Source organism: Perca flavescens, chromosome 19 (genome assembly GCF_004354835.1).
Source record: "Perca flavescens isolate YP-PL-M2 chromosome 19, PFLA_1.0, whole genome shotgun sequence".
Taxonomy (NCBI): Eukaryota; Metazoa; Chordata; class Actinopteri; order Perciformes; family Percidae; genus Perca; species Perca flavescens.
In genome coordinates this window covers 32,181,923-32,200,786 of record NC_041349.1, presented here as the reverse complement: position 1 = coordinate 32,200,786, position 18,864 = coordinate 32,181,923, and the positions used below count along the sequence as shown (strand labels likewise).

At 44.0% G+C, this 18,864-nt stretch overlaps 1 pseudogene; it reads right to left on the bottom strand.

Moving 5' to 3' along the window:
* Positions 1–14,065: 14,065 nt before the first annotated feature.
* Positions 14,066–18,864, bottom strand: part of LOC114545457 (transcription factor mef2A-like) — a 10,134-nt pseudogene continuing 5,335 nt past the window's right edge.

The window sequence follows — 18,864 nt, the reverse complement described above, 5'->3', positions numbered from 1 at the left end:
GTTAGGGATGTAAGTTCAATGATTTTCCTCTCAGCAGAGTGATGTGTTGAAGAGGATGTCCTATTTGACTCTGTGATTAGGTGGCTGAGTGAGATTAATGATTTTATGAGTAGTGTTGGAGCCCCCCCCCAAAAGAGACTCTGACCTCAAAGGGACTCAGACCTTTACTTGCCAACTCACAACTGTTTACTTTATCTAACATGTTACCTAAACGTACTCCTTATAAACCATGTTCTTGCTGCTGCAAGTCAGAGTGCATATTGACTTTGTCTCTCCGGGTTCTGTGGGACTCGTCATTGATGCTGGAAACTTGATGTAATAAAACCTTTATGATCAAGTACAGTGTCAAGCGGATTTCCTCTCCACACAGCATCACAGCATTGCTACTCAAAACACAATAGATATATATATATATAAATGGTGCCTGCTGCAGCACTGTTCAAATCCACATAATTTAATATTTAATTGTAGACAACATCCCTTTCCAAAGCTGTCAACTAAGTCGTGCTAAATTTTGGATACGGTAAGAAAATTATGCATGAGACAAGCAGAATATTTCATTTTTTTATTTAATAGTGCAGCTATATAAAACATGGTGTTTGGATTTGAATATTTATCTCAGTGTAAACCTCCTGTAGCTCCAAATATATGTTAAGACAAGCAGTTACAGTTCTGTATACAATATGAATCATAATGCTGACGGTGTCATATTATGTAAATGTATATTATCCTATTGTCTTATGACAGTATTTGACTTTTTCTGCATGTGTGTGTGTGTGTGTGTGTGTGTGTGTGTGTGTGTGTGTGTGTGTGTGTTTTGATGAGTCCCCCCTTCTCTTTCTGCTGCTGTGACTGCTGTGCTGCAGTCGGTAGGTTTTTCTAGCCTGGGCTCTCTCCTTCTCCAGGACCTCAGTGTCATCCAGAATCTCCAGGCCTGGGATCTGACTGATGACATACTGTCTGAGGAGGCAAAGGCAATCAACAAAAGATCAACACAATCTGAGAGGCTTGATTTAAACAAGTGCATGTAAATGTTTTCTGTTGAGTGCTAGAATAGAAGTTTGAAAAATGAGCTCACTGGACAGTGCTTCTACAGAGTGCAACTCCAGAACAAAGTGGGAACGTGACATGTATGGAAGCAAATAAGAGGCATACTGTAGTACTGAAATATTAGAATTTTAATACCCACTGAATACCTAATATTGACATATTTTACATTGAAAACCATGTATCTGAATTTATTTGTCATGAATTCGCCTCTTTGAAACAAAAAGTTGGAACACTGAGCTTAATTTGAAATTTTTCAAATTACATTTTTAGATCTGAATTTGACCAATCGAATTTGAGCAAACTGAATCAAACACGTGAATACAGAACTGATAAATTAAGATACATGGTTTTCAGTGTGAAAATATTTTAATATTAAGTATTCATTGTTAAAATTCTAATACTTACATCCTTTATTTGCTTCCATAACATGAGTGTGCACATTTCCACAACACAATGAAACGCTATCAGATATATTACACAAGTTTTACAAATAAAGACAATACCCATTGTCAATATTACAGTATGCATATTGAAGAAGAAAATTCTGTTGGTGTGGTTGTGAAAGGGCCATATAGCACAAAATTGTGGACCCTGTACACAGGCATCCTCTATGGGCCCTCCCCGCATAGTATCTTTTTGGTCCCACTTCTTGCATGAGGGTCCTATATACTCAGTCCCCTTTTCCCCTCCAGTCCGACACCCCTGGGCTGTGACGTGGAAGGCACACTATGCACCTGCACCTGAGGAAATTGAGGGCTAATATATTTGAAATTATTTCATGTATGGCACATCAAACCATGTCTATTAGTTTGTTTACTTTGAATAAAAATGTACACTATACATTCTAAAATGACAGGCTACATTATCACACTGGCTTGCCTGTCAGCCAGCTGGATTATGCAAATAAACTGGAAGTGAACTGTTAACAGTGAGAATTGGGTTTGTCCAATCCCTTGATAACAGATTTAATGGACCCTGGGACTTCATATGTCCCACTTAGAAAATGATCACTATCAGTTCTTTTACAATTCTAAATTTGAAATTGATGGATGTTTATTGCACTGATGAATTCCCTTCACAATATTCTTTACCTTAATAGCTGATATATTTTGAGTATTTAGCTCACTTTCCTCACATTTAGAGCATCTTTCTCACATTTAAGACAAAAGATTGTGTAAAACAACACGTTATATGCAAATGTCAACAATATGAGTTGAATGTTAAATCGAAATATTAAATCTAAATGTTAAATCCAAATATAAATGTTAACTCTAAATCTAAATGTTAAATTTTAAGCTAAATGTTGCAGTGCCCCCGCCCACACCATTGACGGTGGATCAGTCGTGGGATTAGCATGTTGTCTTGCACTAAATTCTGTCTAAATTTGAGAAAAATTATCTAAATGTGAGGAAAGTAATCAAAATATATCAGCTATAAATTTGTATCTGAATTTTTACATTTGGCGCCCCATAGTATTCTGTTAATTGTGTATGTTGTTGATGTATATTTGTTGTTGTTTGGCTTCCTTAAAGTATGGATGCAATGACAGAGTGATTGTCCATAAATAGTAAATACATTGCCATTAGTCAGACCCCTTTTCTCAGACACGACAAGTCTAATTTTGACAAAACACAGGACGTTCTGGTACCATGTTCTTGCACTGATGAACCAGATGGGGACGCCATAGTACAAGTAAAAATGTCAGCCTTTGAGAGTCCGTACATGGTCTGGGTTTGATGGATCTTTGACACAAAAGATTTCAACTTTAAAATGTTGATATATTGAAAGTCCCTCCAGGTAGCTAAACCCCCAAATTCCCAGAAAAATGATAGCCATGGCACTGTTTATAGGCCTAGTTATTGCAAAGAGTGATAAATAATGTATAATGTAATATTATTGTTTTTATAAAAAAAGAAAAAAGAATATTCAGTGTGTATAGAGGGATTCTTTGGTTCTATAGTTAGTGACAACATCTCCAAAACTGAGCAGGTACTGAAAAGGACCTTGATGCTCACCTGTAGTCTTTTTGTACTGGGTCAGACTTCCTCCGTTGAAATAGCTAGGTGCTGCCTCGTTGTTCATCATACTGAGAATCCTACATTAGAAAGGAATGTCGAAACATAAAGCAGGAAGGAATGAAAATCATATTGGTTTTTTTGCACTAATATAAAAACAATCCCAGGCTCACTTTATGTTCGGGAACTTCCGTCTGATTTCTTCCACAAACACAGGCAGATTATTGATCTTGTTCTTGTTGATGCACACTGTGGTGACACTCGGCATGTAGGGGAACTTGATGTGAGATGTGTAGTTGTTGCAGTCCAGGATCAGAGTGCTGAGCTTCTCCAGCTGACCCAGCAGAGCCGGGTTCCAATAAGGACTGAATGAAGGACAACACACCAATCTCAAACTGCGCAGGTTTGTCAGTCACTATAGAAGGATATATTAATATACATCATAATGTATGTTTACATTCACACTTTTCACAAACACAAACAAACACTAGCCCTGTCAGTTTCTTCCTACATGGTAAGATGTAATATGTGTGTCTTTAGCCATGCTAGCCGTGTGGCTTTAGGTATGGCGATGTAGGTCTGTCAGTTGGTCCATAATTTTGGTCCAGACTGAAATATCTTGACAATACTTGTAAGGATTTCTATAACATTTTGACCGTAATGTAACTGCAGAAATATTGTCACATGCAGCAATTTTAATCTTCATATAAATTACACTATTTGCACATCTGCCACTGATTTCCTCAATCTTACTGTGTCCTTTAATTTTAGGCAACACGTATCTGGCTCTACACGTGGATGGGGCACACACATGGTATGGATATTGGATCATTTGGCTCTAAGGATTTATACATCAGTGACCACAAATGTATTTTATTTGACATTTGCCTCAAATTGGAGCCTCAGCCTTCCTGCCACATGAGATGCACCCGTTTCATAAACGAGGCAGCAGCAGTCAATTTTTCTTTAGTTTCAGATGATGAAAACGTGGACACTGTAGTCACATGTTACAATCACTGCTCTTGGTGTTGGATAAAGTAGCTCCACTTAAGCTTCGGGAAGATACTCTCCAAAAAATCGATCTCCTTGGATAAATCAGGCGTTTCAGATACAAATGTCGTATGACTGAACAATTGTGGAAAGCCACAAACCTAGAAGTAGATAAACTGCATCTCAGAGACCTCATTGGTACTCTAAATGCAATGGTGAAGGCTGAGAGATCCTCTTACTTTTTAATCTAATATCTTCTAGCAAGAATAATCCTGAAGTCCTGTTTGATAATAGAAACCACATTGTCTCTCCCAGCACTCCTAACCTACCAATCTTCTGAAACAGTGATTGCAACACTTTTTAAAATTATTTTGTTGATATGGTGGCAAATGTTAGGGCAAACTTCTCACCTGAATCTGTCCACTCACTAGTGGCTCTTCAAACCCATCTATTTTGGACTCATTTGTCCTGTGTTCCTAAATTATGTTGAAGCCTTGCTAAAACAAATGAGACCTTTATCAAGCCCACGAGACGTCCTACCAACCTCTGTTTTTAAAAGTCTTTCAATTCATCCACCCACGTACAATCAACATTATAAGCCGCTCTCTTTTATCAGGGTGTGTCCCCAGTTATTTTAGGCAGGCCATTGTACATCCTCTGTTAAAGAAACTAAACCTGGACCCCAGGGGCGTAGCACAAAATGTTGGGGCCTGTAGAAATGCATTTTCTATGGGCCCCTCCCTGCATCCACAGCTATTCATTCTAGCATCTTTTTTGGGCCCTCCTCACATAAGGGCCCTGGGTACTCAGTCTTCTTCACCCTCCCCCCCCTCCCCCTCCAGTCTGACGGCCTTGCTGGACCCCTCAGTGACAGAGAACTACAGTCCTATTTCAAAACTCTGCCATCAGAACCTGGGTGCCTTATCCTCATCTTCTCGATCTAGTCTGTGTACTCTTAGTGTGATTTGAAAATGAAATGGAAATGCTAATACATCCTTTTATCTCATCACATTTGGACTACTATGTCATTTGCTTTTTACCTGCCGCAATCAATCTTCCCTACACCGTTTACAAACCAAAATGCTGCTGCACGTAACTTGCTCCAACAGATGGTCACATATTACCCCTATTTTAATCTCCCTGCACCGGCTTCCTGTTAATTTTGGAATTCATTTTAAAATGTTGGTGCTCACGTATAGTGCCCTACAGTACATGGCCAGGATCCACAGCACATCATGGACCTTTTGCACCCATACACCACGTGCTGAGCTCTCAGGTCCTCCGCTCAGGCTTTTCTAAGTGTACCTCAGATGTGTTTTAAGACTCTAGGAGACCGTGCCTTTGAGTCGGTAGCTCCTAAGCTGTGGAATGTCTCCCACTAAACTTAAGGTTGTTAGACTCTGTGGGCTCTTTTTAAAAAAAAACAGCTAAACACTCATCTGTTTAGACAGGCATTTGGGTAGTATATGTGTTAAACGTGTGTCTGCTTGTATATTTCATTTGGTGTCCTATCTTTGCAGCCTGCATGACTGTATTAGATTTGAGTTCTTTGACTGTGAAGCACTTTGTGACTGGCTTGCTACTGCATTTGCCACATATACTAAGGCTGAGTCCCTACCACAGCAGCCTGGGTTCGACTCTGATCCGCAGCCCTTTGTTTGCTCCCTTGCTTACTCACAGGTTTTTCACAGGTCACCGAAACCGGGGACTGACCCCGGTAACCGGGGACATGTGGTCACCCTATGTCAGCATGCTGATGTTAGCATTTAGCTAACCTCACAGAGCCTCACAGAGCCACTAGAATAGCTCTAGACTCTTAAGGGCAACACAAAGTTTATGTATGCCAAAACAGCACTTATGCAGCAGTTGTTGGTGCTAGTGTTGTAGGTGCTGCTGTTGTAGATGTAGCAGTTGTAGGTGCGGCTGGTGTTCCGTGTTTTTTCATTCACTTTATTTGGAATTTTGTGAATAAAAAGAAACATAGACCATTTAAAAAACATAAAAGAAAAAAGAAAAAATACTACCATTTAGATATATAATTAACAATATATGTAGGAAATAAAAGTGACTGCAAGAACGTATTGGGCCCTATTTTAACGATCTGAAATGCAAGTATCAAACGGCAAATGCAAAGCTTTGTGGGCGGATCTCGGGGCGCTGTTGCTATGATACCGGCGGGATAAATGACTCTAGCGCCCGACGCAAATCTAAAATGGGTTGGTCTGAAGTAGCTACATTACTCATAGATGTGGTTTGGGCGTAACATGCAATAAACCAATCAGAGCGTTATGTCCCTTTAAAAGCAGGCGCGCTTGTTCCGTGGCGGATTGCTGTTATAATGGAGGATTTGGAGGATTTTTGGGCTCACTGTCACTGAATCACGAGGTTATGAATGCATGGTGATATTTTTAGACCGAGATGACCTCACTATAGACGATGCAGCTCTTCTGTCTCTCCTCTCCCGTGCTGCTGCTGGGGCATTTGGGTTAAGTGGCATCGGCACATGCAGTTCAACATCACGTCTCCTTAAGTCCTCTAATATTTCCTCATTTATGTCATCAACACATCCATGATTCATGGAAATGTTGTGTAAAACAAGGTCATATTTGTCCTTGTATTTATGTATGGTTTGCAAAAATGGGAACTGCTGGGTCCGTGAGATGAGAGAAGCAAAGTGTATGCGCGGTGTGCACACTCTACATTACGACCAAGCATGCGCCCTTAAAATAGCATCTGAATAACGCGCCACTGACTTTATACTAGGTTTTTCCTGGTCAGTGGCGGAATTGTTTTCTGAAAGTGCAAAACACGCCGGAACACGCCTCCTCTTTTTGCTGAACCGCCCCCGGGAGCGCAAATACATTTCCTAATTTACTGACGTGAGTCTGTTGAGGGAAAAGTCTGCTGTGCGTTGGGTGCAAAATAAGAATGATACATGCGTCGGTGTACAAAGTCAATTGCGCTGGGTGCAAGATAGGGCCCATTGTGTTTTTGCTGTTAATTCAGACAAAAGTGTTAGGGACAAATACTTTTGAAGTGTGAGAGTTCTGATGTACTGTACATGTCTAATTCCTTTGAGAAAAGAAATATTTAGTTCCAGAAAATCTGCATCTCTGTATACTCACCAGTGTTGTTAAATGTTGCCTTAAAGACATTTACACAAACATCCTATTGGGTGAATTTTAGTAATGGACTTCTTGAAAAAGGTTAAAATGGCCAATGAAAAGGAGTGGTCCATTTCATTGGTCACAAACTTTGACTTTCTGGAGCTGATTACTGATTTACTCTATGTCACGACTTACATTTGATGTGATGGCTTCCCTTAGTAATAAATATGGGTAGACTTGGCTACACATTTTTTCCTCATTAAGAAAACAATATAAGGGTAAGGTAAAATTAAATTATATGAAGCAACAAAATGCGATGTTGTTAAATTACCAATAGTTGTTTAACCCTGCAGCAGTGCTCTGCTACGTCCTGTGACACCCTGCAGTGCCCTGCTATGCCATGAATTACTACACCTACTATTTCTAGTCACTGATCCATTATCTTTATTGTGACTATTATTGCCACTGTTCATCACACCCCCAACCGGCACCGTCAGACACCGCCTACCAAGAGCCTGGGTCTGTTCCAGGTTTCTCCCTAAAAGGGAGTTTTTACTCGCCACTGTCACACTAAATGCTTGCTCTTGGGGAATTACTAGAATTGTTGGGTCTTTGTAAATTATAGTGTGGTCTAGACCTACTCTATCTGTAAAGTGTCTTGAGATAACTCTTGTTATGAATTGATACTATAAATAAAATGTAATTGAATTTGAGTAACCAAAGTACAAATTAACAATTTCCTGTCAACAGCAGCTAACGCCACCACAGACAGGTGCCGCTGTAGGATCTCTGGTGAGCTCTAATGTCACTGTGAAATGGCCAAAACTTCATAAATTAATGGAAGAAGTTTTTGAGATTATTTAATAATAAATGTATGTTGCTTACATTGCCAAGGTTCTGTGTAGTCCAAATCAACTGGCTGAAATGGTTTTAGTAATAATGCATGGTCAATTTTACAGAAATAGCTATTAGATTAGATTAGATTAGATTCAACTTTATTGTCATTCAGCAGGTACAGAGAATATGAAATGCATTTGACATCCAGGTTGAGTACAGTATTATGTGTAGTTATGTAAACGATAGAGATTATTTATAGTGTATAGTTAGAAAAATTACAATAGATTACAAATTACAATATAATATAAATTCATTAGCGAGGGTTACTGTGATTAATTCTCAAAATACACATAAATATGCAGTGAATGGATAATCTGTGAATGGAATTGTTTTTTAACAAACCTGAATCACTGACACAACAAAGGCTGAGACTGGCTGACTGTAAGACACTGTAGTAAATTTGGAGGAAATCACATGGCCGGTCTTACTTCAATTCAATTCAATTTTATTTATAGTATCAAATCATAACAAGAGTTATCTCGAGACACTTTACAGATAGAGTAGGTCTAGACCACACTATAATTTACAAAGCCCCAACAATTACAGTAATTCCCTCAAGAGCAAGCTGTGCGACAGTGGCGAGGAAAAACTCCCTCTTGGGAAGAAACCTGGGACAGACCCAGGCTCTTGGTAGGCGGTGTCTGACGGGCCGGTTGGGGATGCGATGAACAGTGGCAGTAATAGTCACATTAATATTGGAACAGTGACTTAAAATGGTAGTCGTAGTAGTTCATGTCATATCAGTGCGCTGCAGGGCGTTACAGGATGTAGCGTGGCCCAGCAGAGCATGGATGGACGTAGCAGAAAGCAGCAGGGTTCAGCAGGAAGCAGCATGACATTGCAGGGCACCGCAGAGCTTAGCAGGGAGTGCAGCAGGACCACGGCGACAGCTGCAACCAAGATCTTGGTTCCAATGTTCTCCAAGGAAATACGCTGGGAGAAAAAAACTCCGGACTCCGGGGAGTAAACTCCCCAGAAGCTAGGATTAATAATAAGCATTTCTGGGATGGGATGCACACAAATTGTAATAGAAAGGGAGAGGAGAGAGCAGCACAGTGTGTCAAAGGAAGGAAGTCCCCCGGCAGTCTAGAGCTATAACAGCATAACTAAGAGAGACAGGTCATAAGAAGAGGTGGCCTGTTCAGGCTTGAAACTCTCCCCTGCCGGATCGGGCTGTGCTGGCCTGCCTCCCTCTACTTTTGTTATATTATTAATCTAACGACTATGAAGAGAAGCATGTGGGCCTGGTTAGGCAGACGCTGCATCTCCTCACTCCCTAACTATAAGCTTTATCAAATAGGAGAGTTTTAAGTTCATTCTTAAATGCGGTGACAATTTCTGCCCCCCAAACCCAGATTGGGAGCTGGTTCCATAGGAGAGGAGCCTGATAACTGAAGGCTCTGGCTCCCATTCTACTTTTAGAAACTCTAGGTACCACAAGTAACTCTGCATTCTGGGAGTGCAGTGCTCTAGTGGGACAATAAGGTATTAGGAGCTCTTCTAGATATGATGGTGCTTGACCATTCAGAGCTTTGTAGGTCAGGAAAAGGATTTTAAATTCAATCCTGGATTTTACAGGAAGCCAATGCAGAGAAGCTAATACAGGAGAAACATGATCTCTTTTCTTAGTTCTTGTGAGAACACACGCTGCAGCATTCTGGATCAGCTGGAGAGTCTTAAAGGGGTGATAGAATGATTATATAGGGTATTTCACACTGTTCCTTAATGTCTCCTAATGGGGTATGTTACATTGGTTGGGCTGAAAATGGCCTGGTTTATATTTTATTGGCCCTTATGCATCCCTATGTTTTGGGCCTATTTGTAATGACCTTTTCTTCCAAATATGGTATGCTCATGAATATTTAGATGAGCTGCACGCTGATTGGTTGAGCGAATCCCCATACACACAGAGACGAGACAGCAGGTCTCATATTCCAGACACTGCAATGTTTCGTTACCAAATTCACTTCTAAATCTTTTCTATGCGAGAAATCAACTAAATAAAGCTCAAATATGGGCCGTTTTACGAAAATTGATGGTTAATTGCAAATTTAGTAAGAGGTGTCGGACTTTAGGAGCTCCACAGTCTGACGAGATAGCGGCAGCCTGCTGGGCTCCACACCCAGGGCAAAGTCACCCTTTGTGGATTACTTCACTACCGGTGCTCCGCGGCCGGCCGCCGGCATAACTATATATTTAAGGCCCGAGTGCCGACAGCAGCAAAGGTCCTATTGAAACTGAAGGAATTATTGTTTCTTTCTATTATTATTTTCCCGTCAAATGAATTGGCTTTTTGAGGGGCTTAGTATATTCAAAAACTCACTAAATTTGGCGGTTGCACCAAGTCTGGTGAAAATTTACGTATTTTAAGGGTTTTGGGAATAGGCGCACAAAAATGGCTCGCTAGCGCCCCCTAGAAAGTTAAGAAAATTGAGCCCCTGCAGTGCGTTTAACGTAGACTCACGAAACTTGGTACACATATGTAACATGTCAATATGTACAATAAACTTCATTAGAGCCATACCCTAAACCCAACAGGAAGTCCGCCATTTGGAATTAAATGTTCGAAATTAGCCCCCTAGTGGCAACAGGAAGTAGGCCTAAAAGTCAAGGTGCTATACTTTAACGAACTCCTCCTAGAGATTTCATCCGATGGACTTCAAACTTGGTCTGTACCATCCCAACACCTTACGATGAAAAGTTATTAAAAGAAAAACTTTTCGTCAGATGGTGTGGGCGTGGCGTTTTGAGTGTTTAGCGATGAACAAAGAAGTTTTTGTAACTTGAGTGTACGTTGTCGTATCTGCCCGAAATTTCTCACAATTGACAAGGGTCCAGGCCTGAGGACACCTACAGGCCAAAATTGACTTTTGGTCATAGCGCCCCCCGCTGACAACATGAAATGTGCCTTATATGACAAACATCATCCGATTTGCTACGTGTGATACTGAGCCGCCCCCTGTAATATGACGCCCACTTACTCAGGCCACGCCCCCTTTCATAACATTTGAACCGTTTAAGGTAGAGTCTTGTGTGAGGTGTCATTGAACTCAGCAGAGAGTTCCTTCTTTATTGGTGATGGTTTGGCCCGCCCCCTATGCATAAGCCCCGACCCCTTTCATAACATTTGAACCGTTTAAGGTATACCCTTGTGTGAGGTATCATTGAACTCAGCAGAGACTTCCTTCTTCATTGATGATGGTGTGGCCCGCCCCCTATGTTCAAGCCACGCCCCTTTTATTACTAATGGCCGATTGATGTAAACACTTGTGTGAGGTATCATTGAACTCAGCAGAGACTTCCTTCTTCATTGGTGATGGTTTGGCCCGCCCCCTCTATTTAAGCCACGCCCCCTTTCCTACATGCTGACCCATTTAAGGTAGAGTCTTGTGTGAGGTATCATTCATCTCAGCAGAGGCTTCATTTTTAATTGGTGATTGTTGGACCCGCCCCCTATGCTTTAGCCACGCCCCCTTTCACAGCTAATGAACCGTATGACATAGAGTCTTGTGTGAGGTATCGGCGGGGAGTTCCCTTTTCATTGGTGACGGTTTGTGGCATCTGAGTGCCGCGCAAATGCACGGTCGCAAGGAGCGGCGTCCGCCGGTAACCCCTACGCGCGCAGAGGCGCGAGGGCCCCTCCATCGCTGCTCGCATCTTTAATTACGGTTTGAATTTTGTCACAGCACTTATGTTACAGGTTCCCCAATGTCTTCTAAGCTAACATTTGTGTCCCACTTCAGGCATTTTTGTGAACGGCAGGGGTCTTGTAGCTATCTAGCTATGTGTCCAATTCAATACAATGGGGAAAGATCACGGCTAGGTAGCTGCAATTTCAGCATAAGAGACTTTAGGTATAAGAGATAAGTTGTACAGTGAGCTGAAGCGAGGTGAAGTTTAATCTGTTTTAACATTCCCCTTGATGCCTCTGTCATCAATTCCTTTTGAATATTTGAATAAGTGAACTTTTTACATGTAGACTGTCAAGTGAGTGTTCTTACTTGTCACTTTATCATTGCAGCCTGATTTTAAAAAGCTGTAGATGATGGGTTTAGCAAGTAAATGTAATGTAAATGTGCTTAGAACAGAACTGATAGACACCCTTGCTGTTGTAGGTGCTGCAGTCGTAGGTGTGGCAGTTGTAGGTGCTGTGGTTGTAGCTGGAACTGGACCTTCTGTAAAAACAAATATTTTAAGAATATGTAAATAAGTATTGTTGGTATCAAAATGACTTTGGCACCAAATAACTATTATAAAAGGCTTAAAAAACAGCAATTGTTCTGATTGTATCCAAGGTAGCATAGAGAATAACTCATCCTCCATGGTTTGAACTGTACATCACGGAAGTTGTCTTTATGAATCTTCCTGTCTATACTTCAATTTCTTGTGTAACATCATATTATTGCAGAATGTAATTTCAAAGCATTAGCAGCTCATTAATCTAAATTTCTTCATAAAACCAAAAGAGACTTGTGTTAAATAATGATAGAAAATGTTCTATTGCAATGTGCCAAGGCACAAATCCTGCACATTTAGTAAAAACTGTAAAAAATGTTTTACCTGAAATTCTTCACGTTGCAGTGGTCAAACTTGTTTCCAAATTCTTTTTTGTATATTGCAGAACACTGCAAAAAGGAAATAATATTTAAAGACCTTAATTCAATTTCAAGTACAATTTTCATAAAATTCAATCATACAGTTTTGCAAATTTGACTGAAATTAATTTCCATATTAAGAGATTTGTCTTTTAAGGTAAAACAATGACATTCAATGCCCAATGATTAATTTGAAAGTGCACTCACCGTATTTATGACTCGTTCTTCAAGGTTTCTGAATTTACTGCTGCTCGGGTCATTAAGGGCATCTGAGAAAGGTTCTCCTCCCAAGTCTACTGAGAGGCTATAAACAGGTTCAAGGGCCAAAGTGATGGGTGCAGCTGTTGAAGATGCAGCTGTTGTATGCACAGCTGTTGTATGTGCTGCTGATGTAGGTGAAGCTGTTGTAGATGAAGCTGTTTTAGGTGCAGTTGTGGTATGTGCTGCTGTTGTAGGTGCAGAAGTTGTAGCTGCTGCTGTTGTAGGTGCTACAGTATTAGGTGCAGCAGTTGTAGGTGCTGCTGTTGTTGGGGCAGCTGTGGTTGTTGTTGCTACAGCTGTGGTTGTTGCTGGGTTAGCTGTGGTTATCGTTGCTACTGCTGTGGTTGTTGCTGGGTTAGCTGTGGTTATCGTTGCTGCTTCTGTGGTTGTTGTTTGGGCAGCTGTGGTTGTTGATGGAAGAGTTGTGATTGTTGTTGGGGCAGCTGTGGTTGTCGTTGATGCTTCTGTGGTTGTTGTTGGAGCAGCTGTGGTTGTTGTTGGGGCAGCTGTGGTTGTCTTTGCGGATTCTGTGGTTGCTGGGGCAGCTGTGGTTTTCGTTGGTGCTTCTATGGTAGTTGTTGGGGCAGCTTTGGTTGTCGTTGCTGCAGCTGTGGTTGTTGTTGGAGCTGCTGTCGTTGTCGTTGCTACAGCTGTGGTTGTCGTTGAAGCTTCTGTGGTGGTTGTTGCTGCAGCTGCGGTTGCTGTTGGGGCAGCTGTTGTTGTCGTTGCTGCTACTGTGGTTGTCGTTGCTGCTACTGTGGTTGTTGTTGCTGCAGCTGTGGTTGTTGTTGGAGCAGCTGTCGTTGTTGCTACAGCTGTGGTGGTCATTGCTGCTTCTGTGGTTGTTGTTGCTGCAGCTGTGGTAGTTGTTGGTACATCTGTGGTTGCAGTTGCTGCTTCTATTGTGGTTTTCGTAGCTGCTTCTGTGGTTTTTGTTGGGGCAGCTGTTGTCGTTGCTGCTTCTGTGGTTGTTGTTGGGGCAGCTATGGTTGTCGTTGCTGCTTCTGTGGTTGTTGTTGGAGCAGCTGTGGTTGTTGTTGCTGCTTCTATTGTGGTTTTCGTAGCTGCTTCTGTGGTTTTTGTCGGGGCAGCTGTTGTCGTTGCTGCTTCTGTGGTTGTAGTTGCTGCTTCTGTGGGTGTTGTTGGAGCAGCTTTGGTTGTTGTTGGGGCAGCTGTTGTTGTCGTTGCTACTTCTGTGGTGGTTGTTGCTGCAGCTGTGGTGGTTGTCGGGGCAGCTGTTGTTGTCGTTGCTGCTTCTGTGATTGTAGTTGCTGCTTCTGTGGTTGTTGTTGGGGCAGCTGTGGTTGTCGTTGCTGCTTTTGTGGTTGTTGTTGGAGCAGCTGTGGTTGTTGTTGCTGCTTCTGTTGTGGTTGTTGCTGCAGCTGTGGTTGTCGTTGCTGCTTCTGTGATGGTTGTTGCTGCAGCTGTGGTTGATGTTGAGGCAGCTGTTGTTGTCGTTGCTGCTTCTGTGGTGGTTGTTGCTGCAGCTGTGGTTGTTGTTGCTGCAGCTGTGGTTGTCGATGCTGCTTCTGTGGTTGTTGTTGGGGCAGCTATTGTTGTCGTTGCTGCTAATGTGGTTGTTGTTGCTGCAGCTGTGGTTGTTGTTGGAGCAGCTGTCGTTGTTGCTACAGCTGTGGTGGTCATTGCTGCTTCTGTGGTTGTTGTTGCTGCAGCTGTGATTGTTGTTGGTGCATCTGTGGTTGCAGTTGCTGCAGCTGTGGTTGTTGATGGGGCAGCTATGGTTGTCGTTGCTGCTTCTGTGGTTGTCGTTGGGGCAGCTGTTGTCGTTGCTGCTTCCGTGGTTGTAGTAGCTGCTTCTGTGGTTGTTGTTGGGGCAGTTGTTGTCGTTGCTGCTTCTGTGGTTGTCGTTGCTGCTTCTGCGGTTGTTGTTGGAGCAGCTGTGGTTGTTGTTGGGGCAGCTGTTGTTGTCCTTCCTGCTTCTGTGGTGGTTGTTGATGCAGTTGTGGTTGTCGTTGCTGCTTCTGTGGTGGTTGTTGCTGCAGCTGTGGTGGTTGTTGGGGCAGCTGTGGTTGTCGTTTCTGCTTCTGTGGTTGTTGTTGGGGCAGCTGTGGTTGTCGTTGCTGCTTCTATGGTTGTTGTTGGGGCAGCTGTAGTTGTCGTTGCTGCTTCTGTGGTGGTTGTTGGGGCAGCTGTTGTCGTTGCTGCTTCTGTGGTTGTAGTAGATGCTTCTGTGGTTGTTGTTGGAGCAGCTTTGGTTGTTGTTGGGGCAGCTGTTGTTGTCGTTGCTACTTCTGTGGTGGTTGTTGCTGCAGCTGTGGTGGTTGTCGGGGCAGCTGTTTTTGTCGTTGCTGCTTCTGTGATTGTAGTTGCTGCTTCTGTGGTTGTTGTTGGGGCAGATGTGGTTGTCGTTGCTGCTTTTGTGGTTGTTGTTGCTGCTTCTGTTGTGGTTGTTGCTGCAGCTGTGGTTGTCGTTGCTGCTTCTGTGATGGTTGTTGCTGCAGCTGTGGTTGATGTTGAGGCAGCTGTTGTTGTCGTTGCTGCTTCTGTGGTGGTTGTTGCTGCAGCTGTGGTTGTTGTTGCTGCATCTGTGGTTGTCGATGCTGCTTCTGTGGTTGTTGTTGGGGCAGCTATTGTTGTCGTTGCTGCTAATGTGGTTGTTGTTGCTGCAGCTGTGGTTGTTGTTGGAGCAGCTGTCGTTGTTGCTACAGCTGTGGTGGTCATTGCTGCTTCTGTGGTTGTTGTTGCTGCAGCTGTGATTGTTGTTGGTGCATCTGTGGTTGCAGTTGCTGCAGCTGTGGTTGTTGATGGGGCAGCTATGGTTGTCGTTGCTGCTTCTGTGGTTGTCGTTGGGGCAGCTGTTGTCGTTGCTGCTTCCGTGGTTGTAGTAGCTGCTTCTGTGGTTGTTGTTGGGGCAGTTGTTGTCGTTGCTGCTTCTGTGGTTGTCGTTGCTGCTTCTGCGGTTGTTGTTGGAGCAGCTGTGGTTGTTGTTGGGGCAGCTGTTGTTGTCCTTCCTGCTTCTGTGGTGGTTGTTGATGCAGTTGTGGTTGTCGTTGCTGCTTCTGTGGTGGTTGTTGCTGCAGCTGTGGTGGTTGTTGGGGCAGCTGTGGTTGTCGTTTCTGCTTCTGTGGTTGTTGTTGGGGCAGCTGTGGTTGTCGTTGCTGCTTCTATGGTTGTTGTTGGGGCAGCTGTAGTTGTCGTTGCTGCTTCTGTTGTGGTTGTTGGGGCAGCTGTTGTCGTTGCTGCTTCTGTGGTTGTAGTAGATGCTTCTGTGGTTGTTGTTGGAGCAGCTTTGGTTGTTGTTGGGGCAGCTGTTGTTGTCGTTGCTACTTCTGTGGTGGTTGTTGCTGCAGCTGTGGTGGTTGTCGGGGCAGCTGTTTTTGTCGTTGCTGCTTCTGTGATTGTAGTTGCTGCTTCTGTGGTTGTTGTTGGGGCAGATGTGGTTGTCGTTGCTGCTTTTGTGGTTGTTGTTGCTGCTTCTGTTGTGGTTGTTGCTGCAGCTGTGGTTGTCGTTGCTTTTTCTGTGATGGTTGTTGCTGCAGCTGTGGTTGATGTTGAGGCAGCTGTTGTTGTCGTTGCTGCTTCTGTGGTGGTTGTTGCTGCAGCTGTGGTTGTCGATGCTGCTTCTGTGGTTGTTGGGGCAGCTATTGTTGTAGTTGCTGCTTCTGTGGTTGTTGGGGCAGCAGTTGTTGTCGTTGCTACTTCTGTGGTTGTAGTTGCTGCTTCTGTGGTTGTTGTTGGGGCAGCTGTCGTTGTCGTTGCTGCTTCTGTGATGGTTGTTGCTGCAGCTGTGGTTGTCGTTGCTGCAGCTGTGGTTGTCGATGCTGCTTCTGTGGTTGTTGTTGGGGCAGCTATTGTTGTCGTTGCTGCTTCTGTGGTTGTTGTTGCTGCAGCTGTGGTGGTTGTTGGGGCAGCTGTGGTTGTCGTTGCTGCTTCTGTGGTTGTTGGGGCAGCTGTTGTTGTCGTTGCTACTTCTGTGGTTGTAGTTGCTGCTTCTGTGGTTGTTGTTGGGGCAGCTGTGGTTGTCGTTGCTGCTTCTGTGATGGTTGTTGCTGCAGATGTGGCTGTCGTTGCTGCAGCTGTGCTTGTCGTTGCTTGTGCTGTGGTTGTTGTTGGGGCAGCTGTGGTTGTCGTTGCTTCTGTGGTTGTTGTTGGAACTGCTGTAGTTGTTTTTGCTGCAGCTGTAGTTGTTGTTGAGGCAGCTGTGGTTGTCGTTGCTGCTTCTGTTATGGTTGTTGCTGCAGCTGTGGATGTCGTTGCTGCAGCTGTGGTTGTCGTTGCTGGTTCTGTGGTTGTTGTTGGGGCAGCTATGGTTGTCGTTGTTGCTTCTGTGGTTGTTGTTGGAGCTGCTGTAGTTGCTGTTGCTGCAGCTGTAGTTGTTGTTGGGGCATATGTGGTAGTCGTTGCTGCTTCTGTGGTGGTTGTTGCTGCAGTTGTGGTTGTCGTTGCTGCTTCTGTGGTGGTTGTTGCTGCAGCCGTGGTGGTTGTTGGGGCACCTGTGGTTGTCGTTGCTGCTTCTGTGGTTGTTGTTGCTGCTTCTGTTGTTGTTGGAGCAGCTGTGGTTGTTGTTGGAGCAGCTGGTGTTGTCGTTGCTGCTTCTGTCGTGGTAGTTGCTGCTTCTGTGGTTGTTGTTGGGGAAGTTGTTGTTGTCGTTGCTGCTTCTGTGGTTGTTGTTGGGGCAGCTGTTGTTGTCGTTGCTGCTTCTGTGGTTGTTGTTGTTGCTTTTGTGGTTGTTGTTGCTGCTTCTGTGGTAGTTGTTGGGGCAGCTGTGGTTGTCGTTGCTGCTTCTGTGGTTGTTGTTGGGGCAGCTGTTGTCGTTGCTGCTTCTGTGGTTGTTGTTAGTAGCTGCTTCTGTGGTTGTTGTTGGGGCAGTTGTTGTCGTTGCTGCTTCTGTGGTTGTCGTTGCTGCTTCTGCGGTTGTTGTTGGAGCAGCTGTGGTTGTTGTTGGGGCAGCTGTTGTTGTCCTTCCTGCTTCTGTGGTGGTTGTTGATGCAGTTGTGGTTGTCGTTGCTGCTTCTGTGGTGGTTGTTGCTGCAGCTGTGGTGGTTGTTGGGGCAGCTGTGGTTGTCGTTGCTGCTTCTGTGGTTGTTGTTGGGGCAGCTGTGGTTGTCGTTGCTGCTTCTGTGGTTGTTGTTGGGGCAGCTGTGGTTGTCGTTGCTGCTTCTGTGGTGGTTGTTGGGGCAGCTGTTGTCGTTGCTGCTTCTGTGGTTGTAGTAGATGCTTCTGTGGTTGTTGTTGGAGCAGCTTTGTTGTTGTTGTTGGGGCAGCTGTTGTTGTCGTTGCTACTTCTGTGGTGGTTGTTGCTGCAGCTGTGGTGGTTGTCGGGCAGCTGTTGTTGTCGTTGCTGCTTCTGTGATTGTAGTTGCTGCTTCTGTGGTTGTTGTTGGGGCAGATGTGGTTGTCGTTGCTGCTTTTGTGGTTGTTGTTGCTGCTTCTGTTGTGGTTGTTGCTGCAGCTGTGGTTGTCGTTGCTTTTTCTGTGATGGTTGTTGCTGCAGCTGTGGTTGATGTTGAGGCAGCTGTTGTTGTCGTTGCTGCTTCTGTGGTGGTTGTTGCTGCAGCTGTGGTTGTCGATGCTGCTTCTGTGGTTGTTGGGGCAGCTATTGTTGTAGTTGCTGCTTCTGTGGTTGTTGGTGGAGCTGCTGTAGTTGTTGTTGCTGCAGCTGTAGTTGTTGGTGGGGCAGCTGTCGTTGTCGTTGCTGCTTCTGTGATGGTTGTTGCTGCAGATGTGGCTGTCGTTGCTGCAGCTGTGGTTGTCGTTGCTGCATCTGTGGTGGTTGTTGGGGCAGCTGTTGTCGTTGCTGCTTCTGTGGTTGTAGTAGATGCTTCTGTGGTTGTTGTTGGAGCAGCTTTGGTTGTTGTTGGGGCAGTTGTTGTTGTCGTTGCTACTTCTGTGGTGGTTGTTGCTGCAGCTGTGGTGGTTGTCGGGGCAGCTGTTTTTGTCGTTGCTGCTTCTGTGATTGTAGTTGCTGCTTCTGTGGTTGTTGTTGGG